The sequence below is a fragment of the Phacochoerus africanus genome, chromosome 15, assembly GCF_016906955.1.
Source record: "Phacochoerus africanus isolate WHEZ1 chromosome 15, ROS_Pafr_v1, whole genome shotgun sequence".
NCBI classification, from domain to species: Eukaryota; Metazoa; Chordata; class Mammalia; order Artiodactyla; family Suidae; genus Phacochoerus; species Phacochoerus africanus.
The window spans coordinates 121,684,470-121,700,491 of NC_062558.1; the positions used below are offsets into that span (position 1 = coordinate 121,684,470).

General features: G+C 37.8%; 1 protein-coding gene across 2 annotated transcripts in view; it reads left to right on the forward strand.

The window, feature by feature from the left end:
- The window catches only part of SHOC2 (SHOC2 leucine rich repeat scaffold protein), a 104,489-nt gene that overhangs the window by 576 nt on the left and 87,891 nt on the right, over nt 1–16,022 (forward strand). The window contains exon 1 of one of the 2 annotated variants that reach the window (XM_047762442.1): nt 220–305. The exons of the other annotated variant lie outside the window; for it this stretch is intronic. The gene's annotated coding sequence lies outside the window, so the exon portion shown is untranslated. Of the gene's footprint in view, nt 1–219; nt 306–16,022 lie in introns of those variants that run through there. 2 annotated transcript variants of the gene reach the window in all.

A 16,022-nucleotide genomic window follows, 5' to 3' on the forward strand; every position in this document is an offset into this window, starting at 1 on the left:
GAGAGAAAGAGAAGCTGGAGCTAATGCCTCACTTTGATTGGGTAGCGTCGCTGGCGACAGTACCTCACTCTGATTGGGCAGCTTCTGTTGCCCTGGCCCCGCCTGTTTTTCTTCTCCAGCGATTGACCGGCCTGCGCCGGAGGGGTGGGGCGGGGCGGTATCATCGAGTGTGTGTGGAGGGGCGGGCGGGGCGGGGCGGGGCGAGTGGGGGAGGGGCGGGCGGGGGGCGGCGGTTGGGCAGCGTCGCTTCCAAGGAGGAGGAGGAAGGGCGAGCTAGGAGGATGGCGGAGTCGGGGCTCCTGACGGTAACCAGGGGCCGCTGAGGCGGGAGGGTGCTTGTTGGCCGGTTCTTCCTGCCTTCCTTCCTGCCGGTCGGGCGGGCTGTCGGTAGGGGGAAGCCCCGCGCGTCCTGACAGGCGCTAGCTGGCGGGGCCGGGGCGAGGCCCGAGGGGCCGGGGCCCTGGGAGGCGCCGCCGCCGCCGCCGCTTTCCTGGGTGCTGTCGCCGGGAGGGCCGGGCCCACGGAGCCGTCTCTCGTACGGGCCCGTAGCCTCTCCCCGAGAGCGAGCCGGCCAGCTGACAGCGTCCGGGGCCGGGCCTGCGGTTGCCGCAGGCGGCCGGGGACAGCGCCCGAGAGAGGACTAACTGGCTCTAGAGCCGGGGCCGGGGGCGCCCAGAGGACGGTCCTTCTCCGCTCGGCTCCCTGGGTCCCCGGGCCCAGGCTGCGGGGCGCCCCGTGGGCGTGTGAAACGTTGGCTGGGGCCGCCACGCAGCGGTAGTGATGCGGGTGGAGTCTTTCCTCGCCCCCTCCCCAAAGCCCACCGCGCTCTCGGGTTCTCGTCTCCTCTCCCTGAAGAGTGGTGAGTCGACTTTGGGTGTGTTGCTTGGTGAAGCGAGTTGTAGGTCCAAGACTGCTCTGTTGGACCTGCCTAATGCCAACCTCTTTCCGCGGCAGCTTTTAGGGATAGAGGAAAAGTACTCTCCTCCCCGCCCCCCCACCCCCCACTCCCAGCTCTAAACGTTAGAGGCTTCAGGACAAAACGATTTTTCCCCAGCCCCTCTGTATCCATTGTTTTGTACCATCCCCCTCCCCCCCTTGCCTAGGTAGAAGAATAATGACTCTGAACCATTAATTGCTTTTTTTTTTTTTTTTAAATCAGCAGAGGTTTTGTGTAATTGTGTTAGTATGGATTTACAAACAGGTGAACTGAATACCCTTTCGGTAGCTGGAAAGAAGATGCTTTTTGTGTGTGTTTAAGCTTTAAACCCTTGCAGTTGGTGATTTGACTTTCTTGTCTGTCTGTTGCTTTGTATCATAATGAGGGTGATGAGAATAAAAGAGGAAGCAATGTTTTGCAACCTGCCCAAAGAAATGTTTTCTTAGTCTCTGGGGATGCCGAAGTAAAAATTGGGTTGCAGATGTAGGCTGTATAGTATTTGCCTCCACCACGGTAAATCATAACAGTCTATGTCTAAGCTTATGCTAGTGTTATTTTGTACACTTATTCAGAAATGTCAGCTCCTTCTAGTATCTACTCAGAGTAATGGATAATTGTATCAAACTATTTTTTGTTCTTTTTTTTTCCCAGAATCCCAGGATACACTTGTGTAACCAAGTATTTTTATATCAAAATGTAGCATCAACACTGAAAGACTGTCTTAATTTTAAAGACCTCGGTTTATTAGTTGCTAATCTCTACCCTCCCCTTTACATGCCACAACCCTTGTAACTGTTTGTTACTTGTATTTGAAGAAACTTAGCTATTTGTAACATTCAGTAAGCTTACCTTCATAGTTTGAATTTAAGTGTTGATGTGTTTCTATGTGACAGTGACAAGAACTATTAGGAGTAAGTATGTAAGTGACCATTCCCTACATAAGGATCTTTGAATGTAATAAATCTTTTAAATATTAATTTGGACATAGGGTGCACTGTAGAATTTTAATTATGAATATGCATTTGAAATATAGACCACAGGGAATAAAGGCTTTGTCTAAGGTTTATAACTTTTAAATGACTTAAATGTAACATAAAGATGACATAAAACTGTATTCTTGAAATGCCAGTTTGGAGGTATGTACTTGGCCTATTCTTAAGGTTACTAGTTTTCCCGAAGGTGTTTGTTCAGTTTTTGAAGAAAACATTTATTTCAGGTTGGCATTTGTTTTCTGGTTATTAGAACAGTTTTCAAATGTTTAAGATTTTCTTTTATTTGTTATAAATTGTTATGGGTTAAAGAGTGATATTAAGAAATATGTTAATAACTTGCAGCTGGATTTTTTCTTTTTTAGTTTTTAAACTAATATTCAGAAAGTTGATCAGAGCTGCGTTTTGATAATTGTAGCAAGAAGGATTTATACAACTTGTGAACTAGAAACCAGTCAGAAATTTGAAACATTTCCTTTTCAAAAGGAACACTAAAATTATAATTCTTTTGTTATGCTTGCTGGAATTACACTTCTTTTCTTTTCAATCTTTTTAGGGCCACACCCATGGCACTTGGAGGTTCCCAGACTAGGGGTCATTTGGAGCCGAAGCCACTGGCCTAGTCACAACCACCCACATCACAGCTCATGGCAACACCAAATCCTTAACCCAGTGAGTGGGGCCAGGGATTGAACCCTCATCCTCAAGGATACTAGTCGGGTTCCTCACCACTGAGCCACAATGGGAACTCCTGGAATTACACTTTTTAAATGTTACTGTTTCTTTGGTGACTTGGGACAGGGCCTGTCCCACGTTCAGAGAGATATAAACTGGAATTCTGTGTGGAATGGTTTCCAAAATGGCTTCTGAGTAACTACTGGAATATATTTTGCCTTGGTTTACCTGTATGGATTGTGAGGGGAAGGGTGAATAAAATTCAAATTCTTTGTTATCCAGGTAGCTAAACTGCAGTCCTACTTGTTTTGAAAATATGCTGGATTATTAGTATCTGTTGTGTAATTTAATATTTCTGTAAGACTTGTAAGACAGCCTAAATAATTTTTAGATTTTAAATATCATTTTATGAGAAGAAAATAAAAATCTTTTTTTTTTTTTTTTTTTTACTAAAAAATGTACACTAACCTGAACATGCAGATATAAGGATGATTTTTTTTGGAGGTTGAACATTAAATGAAAGACTTTATATTCAATTCACTATATCATTCATTTGTCATTCATGTATGAAAAAGCTTAAAAATCTATGCTTATAATAATAAAAACCAAAACAAGATCAGAAAAGAAAAACCCAAACAATAAAAAACAAAAGAAGTTGACCCACAAGTCCTTCAGTGAGTTCTGAGGTTTATAACTTGGACTTGGTGGAAGTTTATAAAATATCAATTAGGAGAGGAAATTTTGACATAAAATAAACACTTTGACATTTCTTAATAAGATTAGTGAGGAATTAATAAATATCGTGTTATAGATGAGTTAGAAATTGGCTATAATTTAGCAACAGGGAGGGATTAGGTACTTTTACATGGTACTTGAGAAATAAGTAAAGCAAATTGGTTTGTTATTTTTGCTTATTGTTGGCCTTTCATGCATTCCCATGTTATGTACTAGGCATACTATAATTTAAGGCTAAAACTTTCATGGACCAAATAATATATGTGTAAATTTTGCTATTCTTCTGAAATTTACATCCCATCAAAGTTGTATGCTATAGATCTTTCTGGAAGTATTTTTTTCCGTTAATGTAATAGTTAAAATTTTGCATTTTCCTACCTCTCTGCCTACACTGACTTAAAAATCTGAAAAATTTCTAAGTTACAAAGTGACCTATGATGTGCATGAACTTGATATAGAGTGCTCTGAAATGTAATTGTCAATCAGTGAAGGTAGAAATGAAAATGTATAAGTCTGAGAAAGTGATTTGTGTTCATAATATGTAATTGCATTATTTTAGTAATGTTCCTTCTGCCTTTGGCATTTGATTAACTCAGCAAATCAAAGGGCTAACATACGAAAAGAGTATTCTAATTACAAAGGGCTCCTCAGCTTTTGAGATGTTGCTAACATAATGTGCTTTTTAAAAAAGTATGGTGTCCCCATTATGAAGAGTTAAAAGAACTAATTAGGTTATTTCACACTATATCTCATTCCAACTTTTCTAAAGAGCAGAACTGATTGCAAAAAGTGGTATATGCAGTAAAAGGTAAAGATTCTTTTATCTTAAAGAATGAACATATTGTTTGAAGCTAAAACATTACAGGTGACCTTAAAAGAGGTTGTGATTGGTCCCTATGTGAAATCAACCTGAAGACTTTTATGAAGTATTTTGGCAAGTCTGTCTTCTTATGTTCATAGCACTGTGAACACATATTTCAGCATTTTATTTGCCCTCAAACACTGTTCATAAATCCTACAAATGTAAGTTCACTATTGACAGATATTTAAAAAAATTTTTTTTCTAATCTTGGAGATAAAGTGGAAATGACTTGTTCTGACATGAATAATGTCTAGATTTTGGCAGTTAATTTCCAGTTGAATTTCCCCAATTGACTTGAGGCTTTCTCATTTTCCAGTTTTGAGTTGTACAACATTCCTTTCTACTTTTAAGACTTTCACAATTTTGCAGATAGTCTTTAACTTCTAAACTTTGTTCTACAAATATTTCTTAGTAATTACAGTTTCATATTCACTAATGTCATAGACCTTCTACTGAGTGCCATATGTGTCCCAGACTGTGAGGGTACACATATAAATACACTATGTTTGCTGATTTCAGTAATTTCATGGCTTGTTGTGTGAACTGGACAGACAATAGTTAATGTGACAAGTGCTTTGATAGCAGTATACCCTGAAGAACTCAGATGAGTTAACACTCAGACTGCATGTATAACCAGAAATGCTTACTGGAGGATACAACCCGAACTAAATTTTTTTTTTTTTTTTTTTTGTCCTTTCTAGGGCTGCACCTGTGGCATATGGAGGTTCCCAGGCTAGTGGTCTAATCAGAGCTGTAGCCACTGGCCACAGCCACAGCCACGGCAATGCCAGATCTGAGCTGCGTCTGTGACCTACACCACAGCTCACTGCAACGCCGGATCCTCAACCCACTGAACATGGCCAGGGATTGAACCTGAAACCTCATGGTTCCTAGTTGGATTCAGTAACCACTGACCCACGATGAGAACTCCCCAAACTAACTCTTGAAAAATAATAAGTAGGATAGGTAGAGGTTAGAAAAAGCATAGAAATTAGCAGTGTTAAGGTCCCTTTGGAGAATTGCAGGTGAATAACGATTTGGAGTCCATGTATGACCTAATATCTTAGGTGATAACTATAGGCTTTCACTAAAGTTATATTTTTAGAGTTTGTTATTTCTTGTGTGCCTCTTAATTTGGGCCTTGAACTCTGGATCTGCATTAATGTTGGGGAACTGCTCCAGATTATTATTTAAAGCTTTTAACTAAGAACATATTTTTCATTAATATTTTAACTAAGTAAGCCTAATATGGAATAATTCTGAGACTTCGAACTTGGATTATGGTAAAATGTTTCAAAATCATATTGAATATTTTTTCTCAGCATTTATGCATCATGTTAAGAGTAACATTTATGGACTTCCTTAGAACTCATAGTAAGTTTTTATTATACAGACATTTAAAATGTACTCTTCTAAGAACATTAACAACCTCTTTCAATGCTTACTTCAAAATGCTACTCTTTGCTTTCGATAAGTCAGCCAGTATGATCAGAAGTTTATATCCTGGAAGAGGTATTTGTATGGCTTTATATGGTTTAAAAATTCTCTGAACTTGAATATTAAGTAATTTTACATGCAGTTGGATTTAATACTTATTTGAGTGCACAATGAGGGACCTTCTTTGCCATCTCAAACGTCTTTCCAAAGTGCCATAGTTTCCCATTTTAAAACATTCTCGTATTGCTTTTTTAATCCTTACAGTTATTTTCATTATAGAAATCTGAGAAGTTCCTTTAAAAATTTTCGCATTTTAGCGGGAGTTCCCGTTGTGGCTCAGTGGTTAACTAATCTGACTAGGAACTATGAGGTTGCAGGTTTGATCCCTGGCCTTGCTCACTGGGTTAAGGATCCGGCATTGCCGTGAGCTGTGGTGTAGGTTGCAGACGCGGTTTGGATCCCACGTTGCAGTGGTTCTGGTATAGGCTGGTGGCAACAGCTCCAAATAGACCCCTTGCCTGGAAGCCTCCATATGCCGAGGGAGTGGCCCTAGAAAAGGCAAAAAAAAAAAAAGACAAAAATTTTTGCATTTTAGCAATTACTTTATAAATGCTTTACACCGCATTTATCTGAAGTTTATTTTTTTGGGAAATGAAAACTTTCTGGTATTGTCTCCTTTGATTCAATCCCATGCTTTCTTCACCTCATTAAACTCCTAATTGCCTATCAGGCTTCAATATCATATCCTTTGGGAGGCCTTCTTTGATATCCAGTTATATTCTCCTGTTTCAAGGTCCCTTACTATCTGTATTTCCCCTCTTATAACATTCATCATTTTTGTAATTACGTGTTTAATGTCTGTCTTTTTTGCTAGACTGAGCTTCAAAAATAGCAAGTATATCTGCATTCTTTAATGCTGTTTCTCCAGTATAGTGTTTAGACCTTGTGGACATTGTACATTGTTTACTGTTAGGACCTTGTAGGTTCCTAATTGTAAATTAGTTTAAATTAATATTCTGGAGCCCCCCCAGAACACAGGCCACTAAAAAATACAAAGAGATGTCATAGTGCTTTTGTTCTTAAACATATTTTCTGCTCTTAGAATCCCTCAGGCCTTGAGGGCTTTTTTAAACTTTTTTTTTTCTTTTTTTCCTTTTCAGGGCCACACCTGTGGCAAATGGAAGTTCCCAGGCTAGGGGCTGAATCAGAATTGCAGCTGCTGGCCTGCATCACAGCCATAGCAACACAGGATCTGAGCTGTGTCTTCAATCTACATCACAGCCCATGGCAATGCTGGATCCTTAACCCACTGAGCAAGGCCAGGGATCAAACCCGCATTCTCATGGATACTAGCCGACTGTGTAACCCGCTTAGCCACAATGGGAACTCCTTTTTAACGTTCTTATTATGTACCAATTTAAAAAAAGTTTGGTAACCAGGAGTTTCCATGTGGCTTAGCTGGTTAAGAACCTGACATATTGTCTGTGAGAATGCAGGTTTGATTCCTGGCCTCACTCAGTGAGTTAAGGATCCAGCATTGCTGTGAGCTATAGCGTAGGTTGCAGATGCAGCTTGGATCTAGCGTTGCTGTGGCTGTGGTGTAGGCTGGCAGCTGCAGCTCTGGTTCGACCCCTAGCTTGGGAACTTCCCTAGTTGGGGCTGTAAAAAAGAAAAAAAAAAGTTCGGTAACCAAATGTAGAGAGTTCTGGGGTACAGCTAGAGGACATAGAAAGTTGAAAGTAAGAGCAAGGGTGAAATACCTAAAAAGCACTTAAAAGACATTTTAAAGATATAGCAGTTTAGGGCAACTTAATGTGATAAAAATTTAAAATCTTGTTTTTTTTGTTGTTGTTGTCTTTGGTCTTTTTATGGCTGCATATGGAGGTTCCCAGGCTAGGGGTCGAATCGGAGTTACGGCTGCCAGCCTACCCGCCACAGCCACAGTAATGCCAGATCTGAGCCGTGTCTTTGACCTACACCAAAGCTCATGGCAACACCTGATTCTTAACCCACTGAGAGAGGCCAGGGATCTAACCTGCATCCTCGTGGATACTAGTCAGATTCGTTAACCACTGAGCCATGACGGGAACTCCAGAAATTTAAAATCTTTTAAATTCTGTTTGCTTTATGTGTGGAAGAGTATAGCAAAAATGATGATATAAGATCATAACGATATTAATTGCTATTAGTAAATTTTGTTAAAGATAGCACGGAAGCATGTATTATATTTTAGAAAAGTTTCCATATAAAATGATACAATTTAGGAGTTGCTGTTGTGGCTCAGCACGTTAAGTACCCGACTGGTATCCATGAGGATATGGTTCGATCCTTCGTCTCGCACCGTGGGTTAAGGATCTGGCATTTCCGTGAGCGTGGTATAGCTTGCAGAAGAGGCTCAGATCCATGTTGCTGTGACCAAAAAAAAAAAAAAAAAAAGATACAATTAAAAATTTTAATGTGTTAACCTTTCGTTATTGGAAAAATTTGTTTAATGAGATGAAACGTGGTAGGCATTATAAGTATTTATTGACTAAAATTAAGTTGAAGCAAATAATTGACAGTACTGAATCAGTGCAGTATATTATTACTACTTTACAGTTTATAGAGTTTCTATCTACCATGTGTTTCTTTGTGAATTAGGTATGAAATCTGTAAAATTGAGTAACAGCATGCTTTATCAGTTTTGAATGAAAATATACCTGTTACAGTGATATGACAAAATGACAAAAATATTTCCACAACTTTGGAACTGTTAAAGAGATAAGTTTTATTTATTTATTTGGCATTTCTTGGTAACCTGAAGTGGAAAAATCAGATTAGAGGTCATAATTTTTTACTAGAAGTCTGTAAGTCTGACAGATTGGGTGACCTGCAATAGATTATATTTACCTCAATTTTGTTTTGTATATCTTCTGGGATAAAGAATTTGGTATTTCACTAAAGTGCTTTAGCTCTAGCTCAAATAAGTTGCATTTTGTCTTAGTTTTGCAGTCTGTTGAATTCCGTGATATACAAAGATAGGTAAAAGAGTTATTTCTTATTTTGTTGCTAAAACAAATATTGGTTTATCTACCATGCGCTAATTTTAGTTTTAAACTTATAGAAATGGGATGCTTATATACCAGGCAACTTAAAATAGCAAGGTTTTATGATTTAATCTTGAAAACATTATTTCTGTAGTTTGGGAGTACTGATTTGAAATTTTTAATACTAGAAATATGGCCTGGTTTCAGAACACCCACTAAGCAACTGTGGAAACTCAGCATGCTAAATGGCTTGCAGAGCTGCAGTATTTTTTAATTTTTCCCACCTCCTGTTATATAATAGCTTATAGTAGTATGCACAGAACATGAGTACTTAGGACAGGAACAAAGTGTATTGAAGCCCCAAAATATGTGAGACTATGTCAGGCTTTGGGTTGGGCACTAAGATGATCAAATATAGTGATGGTTAGTGAGTAGGTGACATTAATCAGGTAATAATGTTTTAGGTTGAAGATAAGGCATGAAAAGCAAGAAATGTTTTGAGGCCTGAGAAAAATGACTTTTTAAAAGTGGAGTCACTATTTTTGAAATGCATTTATAAGTTTTAATACAATTTATTAATATTTTTATTTAAAAAGTTTGACAGCTCTGACAAACATTTCCATAATGTTTGTGTACAGGACTTAAAAATTTCAGTAGAAGTAATTTTAAACATTTCCTCTAGAATTCTGTACAACCCAAACATTGCAGCATTGTGTCAAAACTATTTAAGATACTGGAATGTAATTGTTTTATAATAATGGCAACTTAATAAATACTGATTCTTAAATGTAAGATACCTACCTTGAGACCACACACACTTCTAATCTGCTGTATGTAGTACATTTATTTTTGTTTATATGAGAGTTAAATGTTGTTTCACCTTGAAGATATTTGTGATATGAAAAAGGAAGGACTTAATAAATTTGCCTTAAAAGTCAGCTGTGTAATTCTTACGGCATTAGCTCTTTCAGTAATGCTTTAATGCATAACTAATTATCTGCATACAAAAATGCCTGACATTTCCATGCAGACACACACGTGATAATTATAATGATTCTGGCAAGATTTTTGTTTTATTAAAGTTGAAAACTAAGTTTTCATATAGAAGTTTTGTTGTGTTTTATTATATTCAAATTCTTTGAAAATGAATAATCCACAAATGTATATTCATGTGTTAAAAATAATTTATTGACACTTTTTTCTGAATATACCATTATCCAGTTTTTATAAATAACAATTTGATGATATTTGAGTTGCTTCTGAGAGTAATTAAAATTAAGTATTGCCAAATAATTTTTTTTTCTTTCTGGCATAATTTAAATAATATATCACTTGCTACCTGCAAATTACTAAATGTTTTACATCTTTGTGGTGTAAGAATTTTTTACATCAAAGCTTCTGTAAACTAGGTAAGAATCATATGTTGCGGTTATAGTCACATGAGAGTAGATAGTGTATACGGTCGGGAACTGGTTAGGTTTAATATGTTAAATTACAAAAGTAAATACTTTTGAAAATGTGTATTAAAAAATGTAAGTGAGGGCTGCCTTTCAATAGAGTAGCTTCTGATGGGAAAAGTTCTTTTATTAACCTTAAGTTAAATTGGGCCTGGCTGCTCAGTGTATTTCATTTGATCTTATGAGGATTTTTTTTTGCTTTGGGATATTTAAAAAAATATAATACAGAGATAATGAGGTTATATTTTTAAAGCCCAAAATGTATTATGTAAATCATATTTTAACAGCTATTAGGATAAGTAGATAAATAACCAATGGAGCATATGGTCTTCATCTGAATAGTCTGAAAAATGGATTATATAAATGTAATTGTTTTATAATAATGGCAACTTAATAAATACTGATTCTTAAATGTAAGATACCTACCTTGAGACCACACACACTTCTAATCTGCTGTATGTAGTACATTTATTTTTGTTTATTTTTTTTCTGACAGTTTCTGATAGTTTGTAGAAAGAGTAATGGAAAGGATTTATGATCAGTTAACACCTGGTGAAGAAATATGTAGATTTATACATATAAAACAAAGCAGTTAAAAGTACTGAAATCACTCGTTGAGGTTGAAAATGCTTTTTTTGTGTCTTTTTAAGGCCACACCCAGGGCATATGAAGGTTCCCAGGCCAGGGGTCAGATCAGAGCTACAGTTGCCTGCCTATGCCACTACCACAACAACGTGGGATCTGAGCCACGTCTGCGACCTTCAGCACAGCTCATGACAACGCTGGATCCTTAACCCACTGAGCGAGACCAGGGATCCAGCCCACATCCTCATGGATGCTGGGTGGATGCTAGTCAGGTTCGTTAACCACTGAGCCACAATGGGAACTTCTGAAAATACTTTTTGAATAGTGTAGTCATCTTAGTGCATATAACCTAAGACAGAAGTTACATTATATCTGTCTTCTTTATACTGGTTAGACCACCAACTTTTTGATTTATTGCCTATTAGCTCTGTGTTAAATGAAGAGTAATGTATATTTTGTCAATACTTAGGTTTTGTGTGACATTTATTGAGTTCCATTGAAAGAAAGGCTGTTTAGGAGTTACTACTGTTGCTCAGTGGAAACGAATCTGACTAGTATTCCTGAGGACACAGGTTTGATCCCCAGTGTCCTCATGAATACTATATGTATATATATATATAGTGAATTGAGGTGTTGTACAGGAGACCTGTAATCTCAGTTATAACTTAACTTTTAGGTTGAGTAAACAGAAATTTTCAATTCTTTGCTCAAAACTTTTGTTTGCTCAGAATCGAAATTACATAAGTCTTAGGCATAAGAAGGAACACTAGATTTCCTGAAAAACTCACATGTATTTGCTGCTATATAAAATTGAGTACTGTGTCTCTCCATGTCAATTCAAACTATTTCATCTTGCCTCCCTAACCAGAGGGGGGAATGGTTGAATGAATGAGTTTAAAGGTGCTATGAGTTGTATATTCTTGGCATGATTCTAATTAACATAGGCAAATATATGGAGCATTTTACTTTTTTATATGACAGCTATTTCTTTAGCCTCCATAAAAACTAATCCTACCTCATGTTCACTCATGCTGCTTAAGGATATGTTTTTCTGTTTCTCTCTGAATAATAGCATTACCTTGAGCATGTTAATTTGGGGTGCTTTCTTGAGCTTTGGTCTTCCAGTTTTGAAGATTCCTTTTTTAACTTTTGAATTACAAAATATACAGCTTTATGTGACTTGGAAGTGAGAGCATTTATTTTTGTCCTTTAAACTATGGAAAAGAATGAAGAGTGTTTCAGATCTTTATAAACAAAGGAAAATACAGTTGAATTCTTGCCATTTTTAGGTATTCATTACAAAAACTAAGTGATTGAGTTAACTTGAGTATGGGAAACTCTCAATGAGACAAGGTTTTTTGTCTTTGTTCAACTATCTTCAGCGAGTGTTTACTACATGCTTATTGTGTGGTTAATACAATGTTCATATTTTTGAAGTTATAATGTACTTCATAGTAAGAATTGTAAGGAGGCTGCTACCTAGGAGGGGAGATGAAACTAAGTTAATGAATACAATTCTTTCTTTCTTTTTTGTCTTTTTGCCATTTCTTGGGCCATCCTTGCGGCATATGGAGGTTCCCAGGCTAGGGGTCAAATCGGAGCTGTAGCGGCCGGCCTACGCCAGAGCCACATCAATGAGGGAATCCGAGCCGCATCTGCAACCTACACCACAGCTCCTGGCAACGCCGGATCCTTAACCCACTGAGGGATCCGAGCTGCGTCTGCAGCCTACACCACAGCTCATGGCAACGCCGGATCCTCAACCCACTGAGCGAGGGCAGGGATTGAACCTGAAACCTCTTGGTTCCTAGTCGGATTCGTTAACCACTGAGCCACAACGGGAACTCCACAATTCTTTCAATAAACATAACTGCCAGGTATTATTTTTAGCTATTAGGGTACAACTGTGAAAAAGAAAGAAGGCTCCCTGTTTTCCCATTACTTTAAATGAGAGACAGTTAATCTGACAAGTATGATATAGTGAAAAATGTTCTGATAGGGGAGGTTTTAAGTGGGAGTATGGAAGGGGGCTTGTATACTCGAGGGCTTTTCAGTATTCAAGAAAGGCTTCCTTGACCTCTGAGATCTGAAGACGGCATAGAGTTAGCTCATTGAAGAACCATAAACCCATTTCTTATTGAATGAAATAGTTCATGCAGGGAGGGAGTTCCCATTGTGGCTCAGCAGTAACGAACCCGACTAGCATCCATGAGGATGTGGGTTTGATCCCTGGCCTTGCTCAGTGGGTTAAGGATCTAGTGTTGCCATGAGCTGTGGTGTAGGTCATGGATGTGGCTCGGATCCCACATTGCTGTTGCTATGGTGTAGGTGGCAGCTGCAGCTCCTATTCGACCCCATCCTGGGAACTTCCATATGCGACAGGTGCTGCCCTGAAAAAGAAAGAAAGGATTAGTTCCTGCAGAGTCCTGGGAACAAGAGATAGCAGGACTTGCCATGGGATCTGAAGGAAGTTCATTAGACTAGAGGACAAGGTGGGGAATATTGGAGTTATGGCAGGAGAAGTCAGGGGGCCAGATCTGGAAAGGCTTAGAAATTATTGCAAAGAATTTTGGATTTTATCCTGAAGACTATGTTTATGGGGCCACCCACTCTCCCCCCACCAAATGTTTTAAATTGAACAGTAATTTAATTAGATTTCAGTATCTGAAAGATACTCTAATTACAGTGTAGTGATTAGGCTAGTAATAGGATGGGGAGTGGATGTGGTGAGACTAGTTATAAAGCTATTAGAGGAGAGAATTCTGTGTACCCTGAAGCAGGGTAGTGGTAATGAGAATAACGAGAATTTGAAGAGTCAGGAAAAACTTTAGGGAAAGAAAGGGTAGGATTTGGTGATGGTTAGAATGAGAGTTGAAGGAGAAAGAGGAGTCAGGATGACTCCAAGATTCCTGACCCCCTCCCACTCTTTTTAGTTATTTCTCCTCAGGTGTTATCTCTTTTTAAGAAGTCTTTCTTGCGTCCCTTGAACTCGAAGGCTGGTTTAAGTTATGTGCTTCCAGCTCTTTCAAAACTATTATTCTTGCCTTTCCACTTGTTTGTAAGCTTAGAGGCAAGGACTGTACCTTCTTACTGAATACTTAGCATGTGCAAAGTGCATGGCTTTTAGTATGTATTAAATAAAGTGTTGCCTGAGTGAAAATATAGTTTTTATATTTATATTTGAATAAACCTGGTTTCTGATTGCCAGTATTCAAGGATTTGGTTTATAACTTTTAACATGAATCAGATCACTCCAGGTACTTTTGAATATCTCCTGTAGAAAATTTTACATTACAGTTCAAATCTGAAGTGTTGGATGTATTTAGTTCCTCATGAACTATTAAGGACTAATTTTGGACTAGTTATGGGCTTTATTATGTTGAACTCCTCTTGTATGTTCAAGATTTTTTTATAAATACATTTTATTATCCTTTGTCAGTTTAAAAGTGAACATAACCAAACTATCGTTTTCTCTTTCAAAAGGAACATAGCTTTTCCCCCCTCTCTGATTATAAAAGGAAGGAATGCTTATTGTATACATTAAACAAAAATGTAGAGATAAATGAAAGTGAAACTCATCTTAATAAACAAGGATAAAAACTGCTGTCATTTTATGGTGGTGTTTTAGTCTTTTAAGATTTTATATATGTATTTATGAATGATATTAAATTGAAAGGAAAAAATCAACGGAGGAAGTGTTTTATAGATAATATGTATACATATTTCCTTTATAGGAAGAATTCTGATTAACTAGTAGATACCAAATAATTAAACAGTAATGGAGTGCTGAACTTAAATTTGTGCAGGAGACCAGGCAGGTAACATAAAAGAGTGAACTCAGTAGGGAGAATGTATGAGATGGTTGAGTTGGAGAGCATTGGGAGGGCACAGTTTGTATTTGGCACCAGCTGTTTTTTGTCAGTAAGAAATGTTGACCCAGTAGTGTCTTCATTTTTTGATTTTTTTTTAAAAGAGAGGTAGAGGTCTAGATTTGTATGTGAGGCTCCCAATTATTAAATATTGGCAAATTAAGAAAAAGCCACAATATATATTAAACAGTGTAGCTATGTCTGTATTTTGTCTGAATACCACAAACAGTGGAACAATGAAAAGATTTGTTCACCCTCACTAATCAAGGAAATGTACATTAAGTATCATTTTTAATACATCAGATTGATAAAAATGAGAAAGAATTAGTAATTGGCAGGATTGAGAAAGTATAAATTGATGCAGTCTCTTTGGAATAAGACAGCTGGGAACTACCTATAAATACTTAAAATGCATAATAGTTTTGACCAAACAGTTCTGTTTTCAGGAATCTGCCTTACAGAAATACTGGTTCCTGTGTATGAAGATTTTATGCTCAATGAAGCGTTATTTTACTGGCCAAAAAAAAAGAAACAACCGAAATGTCAGTTGATATGAGAATGATTAAATTATGGTGTACTCATACTATAGAGTATAGCAATGAAAAGGAATGAAGTATATCTGTATTCTTGTATAGAAATAGTCCATAATTTACTGTTTTTTTGTATGAAATTATAACTTTATACATAAAGTTATGCTGTATGTGTATATTATCTTTTTTTTTCTTTTTTTTTTTTTTTTAGTGGTTGCATGCACAGCGTATGGAAATTCCTGGACCAGGGATTGAATCCGAGCTGCAGCTGTGACCTATGCAGCACCGGATCCTTTAACTTAGCACCAAGCCAGGGATTGAACCTGCACCTATGCAGGGACCTGAGCTGCTGCAATCGGGTTCTTAACTCACTGGGCCACAGTGGGAACTCCTATGCTATTATTTTAAATGTGTGAATGATACTCCATTGTGTGGCACCATAATTTATTGAGACTTTTGATGTACATATAGGTTATTTTCAGTATTTTCTTTGTATATGCCCATTGCTATGCCATGAACATGTTTTTTTCCCCCCAGGGCTACATATGCAGCATATGGAGGTTCAGGCAAGGGGTTGAATTGGAGCTGCAGCTGTCGGCCTATACCACGGCCCATGTCTGCGACCTACACCACAGCCCATGGAAATATCAGATCCTTAACCCACTGAGCAAGGCCAGGGGATCGAGCCTATATCCTCATGGGTATTAGATGGGTTTGTTTCCACTGAGCCACAGCAGGAACTCCCTGAATGCTTTTTTTTTTTTTGCATATGTCTTTGTAGTGTTGTCTCCAAAGATAAATTCCTTTTGTATGTTGTTTGGTTACATATTAAATGTCTGAACTTTCATAGGTAACTTTGAAGAAATACATTTGTCTCTGAGAGTTTGCTATTTATGACTTCAGATCTTAGTAAATGTGCC